This window comes from Toxotes jaculatrix, chromosome 2 (assembly GCF_017976425.1).
Source record: "Toxotes jaculatrix isolate fToxJac2 chromosome 2, fToxJac2.pri, whole genome shotgun sequence".
NCBI classification, from domain to species: Eukaryota; Metazoa; Chordata; class Actinopteri; family Toxotidae; genus Toxotes; species Toxotes jaculatrix.
This window is the reverse complement of record NC_054395.1, coordinates 3,671,564-3,679,953: the sequence shown is the minus strand read 5'-3', so window position 1 is coordinate 3,679,953 and position 8,390 is coordinate 3,671,564. Positions and strand designations below refer to the sequence as shown.

The following is an 8,390-nucleotide window of genomic DNA, read 5'->3' as shown; positions in this document are numbered from 1 at the left end:
ACCTTCCGAGACCGGGAGCCCCGTGACAAAGTCCAAGGAGATATCCGACCAAGGACGAGAGGGAACAGGAAGTGGCTGCAATAACCCCATCCGCGCCCTGGAGGACGTCTTGTTGCGGGCACAGATGGTGCAAGCCTCCACGTACTCTCGAACCTCCCGCTCCATGGAAGGCCACCAGAACCTCTGTGAGATAACATGCATAGTCCTTTTGACTCCCGGGTGGCAGGTGAGCAAAGAGGTGTGAGCCCAGAGGATCACCTGTGAACGCATGGCAACCGGAACAAACAAACGATTCTCTGGGCATCCACTAGGTGTCGGGCCCTCACCAATGGCACACTTCACCTCAGTTTCTATTTGCCATGACACTCCTCCTACCACACGGTTCAGTGGAAGGATTGGTTCAGGGTCTTTGGCAGTGGGCTCGGGGTCAAATAGACGGTACAAGGCATCCGGTTTGGCGTTCCTGGACCCCGGCCTGTAAGACAATGCAAAGTTGAAGCGGTTAAAAAAACAGGGCCCATCTGGCTTGGCGTGAGTTAAGTCTCTTAGCAGAGCGAATATACTCTAAGTTCTTGTGATCAGTCCAGACAACAAACGGGTGCTGAGCCCCCTCTAGCCAGTGCCTCCACTCTTCAAGAGCGATTTTGACTGCCAACAACTCACGGTTCCCAACATCATAGTTCCTCTCCGCGGGGGATAACCTTCGTGATAAGAAGGCACAGGGATGCAACTTGTTGTCTTTGGTGGACCGCTGTGAGAGGACCGCGCCCACTCCTTCATTGGAGGCGTCCACTTCCACTACGAACTGTCGGGTGGGGTCAGGAACCGTGAGGATGGGAGCAGATGTGAAGAGGGTCTTGAGCCGCTGGAATGCTTCCTCAGCCTGGGAGGACCACTGGAAGGGGGCCTGCGGGGACGTGAGAGCATGGAGCTATGGCGCTGAAGTTTCTGATAAACCGTCTGTAGAAGTTAGCAAATCCCAAGAATTGCTGCACCTTCTTACGGCTATCAGGTGTGGGCCACTGATCTACAGCGCTAACTTTAGCCGGATCCATTTGTATCTTCCCAGGGGCTACAATGAAGCCCAGGAAAGACACAGTGTCGGCATGAAATTCACTCTTTTCGGCCTTGACATAAAGTTTGCTCTCCAGCAGGTGCTGGAGGACCTGGCGGACATGACAGACATGGGTTTCACCATCAGGAGAGAAGATCAAAATGTCATCAATGTACACGAAAACAAAATGACCCAGAGTCTCTTAACACATAATTGACCATGCTTTGAAAGACAGCGGGAGCATTCGTCAGTCCAAACGGCATCACTAAATACTCATAATGTCCATGAGGGGTATTAAACCCTGTCTTCCATTCATCCCCCTCCCTAATTCGTACCAGATGATAGGCATTACGCAGGTCAAGTTTAGTAAAAATTTTGGCCTGCTGCAACTGGTCGAATGCAGATGACATGAGGGGTAGGGGATAACGATTCTTGATTGTTATGTCATTGAGGGGGCCATAGTCAATACAAGGTCTGAGGGAGCCATCTTTTTTTCCCACAAAGAAGAACCCTGCCCCAGCGGGAGAGGAGGAAGGGCAGATCAGACCCGCCTTAAGGGATGCTTCAATATATTCATTCATGGCCTCCCTTTCAGGACCTGAGATGGAGTACACTCTCCCCTTAGGAATGGGAGCACCAGGAATAAGATCAATGGGGCAATCATAAGGGCAATGAGGCGGAAGGGAGGTAGCTTTGCTTTTGCTAAAAACCTCTCCTAAGTCATGGTAACACTCAGGTACAGTAGAGAGATCAGGATTATCAGAACCTTTATCTAGGTTTACCGCAAGTGTTTTACAGACCACATTTTTATTGACAATGTTACAAGCAGTTTGACACACTCGGGACCAGTTCAAAACCCTCCCCGTACTCCACTCAATACTTGGGTTGTGTTTCAGTAACCAAGGGAACCCTAAAATGAGGGGATGCTGGCTGGAACTGAATACATGAAAGTCCATAATTTCAGTGTGTTCCCCAATCGAAACCTTCAGCGGCTCAGTCTTATGTGTCACCCTGAAAATAGAGCTCCCATCAAGAGCACTAGCCTCCAAGGGCTGAGGCAGTCGATTGGTTTTCAGCTGAAGTCTCATGACTAAGCCCCAGTCCATGAAGCTTTCGTCGGCCCCAGAGTCAATAAACCCCCCAAGAGACAGCGAGATGTCCTGGTGCTTGAGTTCAACTTCTGTGAGAGCACGGAGAGGGGATTTGGACGAAGAGAGCCGGCTCACCAGGACCCTCTCCTTTACTGGTGAGCCTTCCTTTTTAACGGACACCCTGAAAGAACATGGCCCTATTTCCCACAGTAGAAGCACCTTCCTTCCTGTAGCTGCCGTCGACGCTCCTCTGGTGACAGCTTGGCCCTGCCCAGCAGCATGGGTTCCTCCTCCTTCTCAGAGGAGGGCTGCTCACACTGACCTGCAGGCGTAGATTGGTTTGGTCTCCGCCAGCCGAATCTGGGAGTGACAGTCTGGTGTGAATGGCGGAGGGTAGGTGCCATTTTGGAGCTTTTTTTGCGCTCCTGCAGCCGATGATCGGTTCTAATAGCTAGGGAGATTAGGGAGTCAAGATCGTCAGGCAGGTCAAGGGGAATTAAAAGATCTTGGATGTGGCCAGATAGCCTCTTGAGGAAAGTGTCAAACAATGCTGAGGCAATCCAGCCACTGTGACACGGCTCTCTTGCCTTATCTCTGTCCAACGAGATGGGATTAAATGTCCTCCTGAGGGCCTCCACAAAGGCTCCCCGGGCCTGGCAGACCGGCGAGTTGCGAGACCACTCAACAGTAGCCCACGCCTTAGCCCTCCCGGTGAGGTGAGAGATCATGAACCCCACCTTGGCTCGTTCAGTTGGATATGCTGAGGGCAAGAGTTCGAAATGCAGTTTGCAATCCACAATAAATGATCGACAATCTCCAGACTCACCGGAAAACTTTTCTGGTGGGGCAAGCCGTGGAGCCAGAGCAGGTATCTCCGAAGCCGGTGGTACTGGAGCGGCGGCGGGCAAGGGATCCACTTCCGCATTCGTGGAGGAAGCTCCGCGGAGTAGCATGGAGAAGGCATGTTGAACCTGGTCGGAGAGCTGGTTCATCTGAGAGGTCAGGGCTGCCTTAAACTCCTCCTGACCGGCCGTGATGGTTTTCATGCCCTGCTCTAGAGAAGACATGTGGTACTCCTGCTGATTAAGACGAGCTCCCTGGGAGCGAATGGCCGCCGCTAACTGATCAGAGTTGGCTGGGTTCATGCTGGCCAGTTCGTTCTCTCGCAACTGAACAGTGTTGAACCCAAAAGCACAACTCAAACGGGTAGATCAAAACTAACGTCTTTATTTTACAAAGTAACAAATGATAATCACCCGAAAAAGGCAAGGAAACAAAGTATCAAAAAAGAACACAAAATCACTCTTACGAGGAAACTCAAAATCACTCGGTCGAGGAGAAAACAACAAACTCAAAACAAGGCAAGGCAATAATAAGAATGATCAAAGTACAAAAGAACACAAATAACCTGACATGGAGATGAGAAACACGAAGTAAGCGCTGGTTCATTTGGCATAAGACAAGACGAACTGGCACGGAACAGGGGGAGACGCAGACTATATATACACAACAGATAAGGGGAAACAGGTGGAAACAATTAGGGCGGGGAAGACAATCACAAAGGCGGGAAACCAGACAAAGGCAGGAAGTAAAGTGGGATAAAGAACATAAGGACAATGATTTCAAAATAAAACAGGAAACCACGAGACAACATAGACACGAGACAAAGGCATAACTTAACATAATTTCACAAGGTATGACAGTGGTGGACTTTCGCAGACGCAGCCACCCCCCCACCCCCCGCACAACACTAGTGAACATCCAGGGAATGGAAATTGAGAGAGTGGACTCTTACAGGTACCTGGGTGTTCACCTGAACAATAAACTGGACTGGACTGATAACACTAATACCCTATACAAGAAGGGTCAGAGCAGGTTCTACCTTCTCAGGAGACTCAGGTCCTGCAGGGGGCTCTCCTCAGGTCCTTCTTTGACTCTGTTGTGGCATCAGCCATTTTCTATGGTGTGGTCTGCTGGAGCAGCAGCATCTCTACGGCAGACAGGAAGAGACTGGACAAACTGATCAGGAAGGCAAGCTCAGTCCTGGGTTGCTCCCTCGACCCAGTGCAGGTGGTGGAAGAGAGGAGGATGGTAGCGAAGCTATCATCAATGATGGTGAACGAGTCCCACCCCATGCAGGACACACTGACAGCATTTAGCAGCTCCTTCAGTGAAAGGCTGCTTCACCTCAAGAAAGTGAAGGAGCGTTATCACAGGTCCTTCCTTCCTGCTGCTGTTAGACCTTACAACCAGCTGTGCTGAGCAAACCACATGCACACACACACTCACTCCTGGACTTAAATTTGGTGTAATATGTGCAGCCTTTCTTCTTTTTTTTTCCCTGACTGCTCAAACAGTGCACATGGTCACTTTGGTCATACTGTTGATAGTATTAATTATTATTATTTTTTGTTCCTCTAATAAGTAAATCTTTCTTCGAGTTTTTATATTCTTATCTATATTATCTGTATATTATATAGTGCCTGTACCCTATTGCATCTGCTCTTTGCTGCTGTAACAGTGTAATTTCCCCATTGTTGGACTATTAAAGCTTTATCTTATCTTATACGAAGATCCAGACTTTGACAGGCAGCTATGTTCCCTTGTAGACATTGAGGTACTTCCACAGAAGGCTGTGCTAAAAGCTATCCAAACTGACAGTGACACCAGTTCAGCAGCATCAGATAACACGATAATATTGTCCCATGCCATGACTCCAAATACGGCTGAGAGATGGCCTTATGTTTTTGCAGTGCCCACTTTTGGTAACACTTTATAATAACTATCCATTGTAACTAGTTAATAGAGCATTAATAAACTGTTAGTTAATGACTTATAAAGGACCTGTTAAATAACAATTAACAGTTTGTTAAGGGATTATAACTGTGCTTTATAGCTAGCCAATAGATAACTTAAAAGCTGTTAGTTAACAAGTTATAAATGACTTTTTAACTGTATGTTAATGGTTTATAAGTATACCTTTATAAATTACTAATAGACCACGAACAAGCTATTAGTAAATAATGTGCTAATGATTTGTTGAGAATCAGTTAATAGTTTATATACGTCATTGGGACGTTATTCTAAAGTTGCAACTATTCCTCATGTATTGACTGTTAGTAAATGAGGAATAGTTGCAACTTTAGAATAACGTCCCAATAATATACATAAGCTAATAACTAATACTTAACTAATATATTAACTCACACTTTACAGATGAGTTGTTAATAGTTAACCATCTGCTAATACTAGTGAAACCTTGTAGAACAGCAAATGAGTGGAACAAGTTCAAGGTACAGAAATTTGATGTGATACCTAAAATATAAAACTTTTGTAGCGCAACCTTGTTTCACCCAAAGGCTTTTCTGTGTACTGTATTTAACCAAAGAAACACCACAGATGAAATGTTGAACATTGTGTTTAATACAGAAACAAACATACTGACCCATCAGTACATCCCATCATACAACCCCATGGGGTTTGGGTCCTTACAAACAAACCCATGAGGTTTGGGCACTTTTATGTGCAGAACATGGGGAAAAAATAAAAATAAATAAAAAAATAAAACAGCGACATTACTGATATGAACATCTTAGCACAACTTTATACTTAGTGAACCAAGCTACAACGGAACTGCTCTAGAGTACCATCCAACAGTGATACAACAGCTAAGCTTTCTTATAAAGAGGAATCAGTTTACCCTTTTGCTTTTGCTGTTCAACATCCCTCAAAAGATTTGCATCATTAATCAACGCTTCCAGACATTTTTTTGCAAAGTCCTGCAGTCTTTGTTGTGGTGTATGAGCCAACAGCAACTCTTTGTACTTCTTCGGGGCCACAACAGCCAGCTCACAGATCAGGGAATTGGTGACGATGGTGTTTCGGTCGACACCGACCTTTCGGTATGCCACACTCAGCTTTCTTCCTTTCTTGTATGCCTTAAGGACTTTCCTGTATCTCCTGATAACCTCCTCAGGATGACGTGCTGTAACAGATGAAAATTTATCAAAGTATAACAAACAACACAAGTAGTGCACTGTCACAGGGAAACACACACATAGATACAAAGTGGTTACAAAAAGTAATGAAGATTACATGGGCACAGAGCAATTGGAGGGTCCAAAATAATATACCCACCAGGAAGTACATTTTGGAAAATAAACGTTATACATAGAAAGAGAGAAAGAGAGACAGACAGACAGACAGACAGAGAGAGAGAGAGAGAGAGAGAGAGAGACAGAGAGAGACACAGACAAACAGAAATTGTGATGTGTATATGCCTGACACACATAAAAGGAGCAGCCTTATTGCCTTCCTCTCTTTACACCTACCTCTCTGCTTGCCATGTTGCCTTTTTTCTTTCTGTTTTTTCTTCCTCTTGTCCTTTTTCTTGTGACTGCGGTGGTGGTGCTTCTTTTTCTTCTTGCGTCTTTTCTTTGATTTCTTTTCTGAATCGGAAGAATCAGTTGATGAGGATGAGGAGCTGGATGAAGAGGATGAGGATGATGAAGAGGAGTCGGATGGACTGGAGGATGAAGACAAAGAAGATGGACCAGGAGACGAGTTGGCCGAGGAAGATGTGCCAATTGTCCCACCGTAATCTGTATATGCAACATAATAGAAAATACAATACCAAATGCATTACTAACTACGATGATACAACTCAACTCACATACATTCTTATCAACATTTACATTCATTAAGACTTTCAGTTTCACTGATTCATTAAATTGTGATTTCATCAGTTGGACAGATATGTCTGCTGTCAATTATCAGGTATTAACTGTACATGTGTATTGTTTGGGTGATAACACGCTCATGCTCTGATGAAGGTCTTGTCACTGTGAAATGTTGGCCTTTCTTCCACTCAATTGTATATATTTTACAAAGCACCCAAGTATTATTGTCAAGTGTGCAAACATGACAACACCCCAGAAAGTGTCGGGCCTCCTTACTTTCACCAAGTTGTTGGCGGAGGGAGTCTGTGTCCTTAGTCAGGTCACTGATTTTTTCTGTGACTGTGTGCTGCTTCTTCTTGGCCTCATGGAGCTTAAACTGCTTCTTCTTAACATGTAGAAATGCTGTTGGAGCTATAGTTGCTTCAATATCTGGAATGATAAGATATATAATTAAAAAAGCTCTGATAATAAAGTCCACTTGAAGGTAAAATACAATAATGAGCAGAAATAAAATGCAAATGTCAAAAAATGGCGTTTAAACCATTTTCAAGTCATATCTTGATATTGTGCCTAAGCCAATTAAAGTTTGGACGCATACAATCACACTAGTATGATGAGGCTCGTGGCTCATTTGTTTTCTGTCACCCCGGCAACCTACTCCCAGAGCCTGGGACGAACTGTGGTTGTAGTAAAACTTCTCTACCACATCGACGATATCTGATTACCTCTATTGCTAACTAATAATAAACACATTTGCGCTTACTTATAGAATATGAGTGGATAATTATGTCTTTTATAATGAAAGCAGCAAGTGAGCAAGCACCAACTCTCTCTCCCTCTCGCGCCATAAGGACGCACACAGACTCTTCCTTTGTTAACTTCCCCATGTAAATGTACTGAATCACATACACACACACACACACACACACACAAAATTAATCGCTGCCCACTTCCCTAATCTGGTTAAATTATGTAGTACAAATCTATCAGTCCGTGTTATCCTGATCCTAATCAAACATTTTCCATTAAAAGATAGCACGCAGTCTTGCTTACCGTCACCGTTGTTGTCCATGTGCTCAGCATGGTCCACAGGTGTAGTTTTCTTTTTACTGCAAGTACTCGCTGTTGGCTTCTTTCTCTTTCTGCAGACAGTCCTTGGAATTACCTCGATAGTTTGTGCATCGCCGCTGGAAACACAGTTTTCGGACATTTTGCCTGACCGAGTATTCATTATTTGAAATCAGTGTTAATGCGATAATAAAGAACTTGCTAGGTGTCGTGAGTGAAGGATGGGCGTATCTATCTAGGTTGTAAGGTGATTGACAAGTTCACAACCAGCCAATATGGCGAAGGAGGCCGGATGGCTCCTTCTGCAGCCCGTGAATAAAATTATGATTGGCTTGTTTCACCCTCGTCACCCCTGACCTATAATAGGCCTACAATTCAAACGTACTCTGGCGGGAGTTAGTCACAGAGACTCAGGAATCTTGAGTGATATGTGTGGAAAGATAATAGGTAATAAGATAAGATAAGACAATAGGATAAGAAAATAGGTAGGTTAATCAA

At 44.8% G+C, this 8,390-nt stretch overlaps 1 pseudogene; it reads right to left on the bottom strand.

Moving 5' to 3' along the window:
• Positions 1-502: 502 nt before the first annotated feature.
• Positions 503-8,034, bottom strand: LOC121191072 (annotated as a pseudogene).
• Between the last annotated feature and the right edge of the window lie 356 nt (positions 8,035-8,390).